This window comes from Macrotis lagotis, chromosome 7 (genome assembly GCF_037893015.1).
Source record: "Macrotis lagotis isolate mMagLag1 chromosome 7, bilby.v1.9.chrom.fasta, whole genome shotgun sequence".
NCBI classification, from domain to species: domain Eukaryota; kingdom Metazoa; phylum Chordata; class Mammalia; order Peramelemorphia; family Peramelidae; genus Macrotis; species Macrotis lagotis.
In genome coordinates, this window is record NC_133664.1 from 5083981 (window position 1) to 5085000 (window position 1020).

Here is a 1020-nt window from a genome sequence, read left to right on the forward strand (position 1 = left end):
GGGGAAACAGACCTAGAAGTGAAATGACTTGTTCAAGGTCACACAGGGATGCAGCAGCAGAGCCCACCCCTCTGCCTGCCCACTGGATGGTAAGATGCCCCCACATTAGAGATCTGTCAGTTTGGGCTTTTTTAGCAAAACAAAAAAAACACACACACACAAAAAAAGGTTGATATTGGTTGATCTCTTTTTCTAAGCATCGCTGCCCAACTTCACCCCCAAAGAGCTACAAAGGACTGGGCCTAGGGCCAGCCCCCCAGCCGTGGCCTTCACAGCCAACCAGACCTGGTCTGGTCCCAGGACCACCCTGAAAGACCTCCCACCTCGGGAGGAGGAGCCAGAGCCGGCACCCTCTGAGGAGGCATCCAGGACAGCACCCCAGGGAGCCCTGAGTTCATGGCATTGTCCCCCACTTTGAAGAAAAGTTGGGTCCTAGAAAAGCTGGCTGAAGAGCAGAGCCCACTTTCCCCCTGACTGCTTTAGGTGAGTGTCAGTGGAACTTGCTGACTAGGGATGAACCTGAAATATTGGAGCTGATCCCCCACCCCAACTGGACCTCCTGGACCCTGTGGCCCCCAACCTGGGCCTCCTGGACCCTGTGGCCCCCTGCCTGGGCCTCCTGGACCCTGTGGCCCCCCGCCTGGGCCTCCTGGACCCTGTGCCCCCCGCCTGGGCCTCCTGGATCCTGCCTGGGCCTCCTGGATCCTGTGCTCCCCAGCCTGGGCCTCCTGGACCCTGTGCCCCCTGCCTTGGCCTTCTGGACCCTGTGGCCCCCCTGCCCAGTCCTCTCTCTGGGATTCCCTAGGTCAGCCGGGCCGTTGATCGCTTCCCATAAAGGCCTCTCAGGGTTAGGATGTTGGCAGCGGCAATTAGAATGTAAACCCCTTGAGGGCAGGCCCTGCCTTTTCTTCCTCGTTGCCTGTCATTGGATCCCTGGGCTTGGCACAGGCTTACAAGACTGCCTGACTAGACCTCGGCCCCAGTGTTGTCCTTTGTCAAGAGGCGGGGCTGCCACATCCC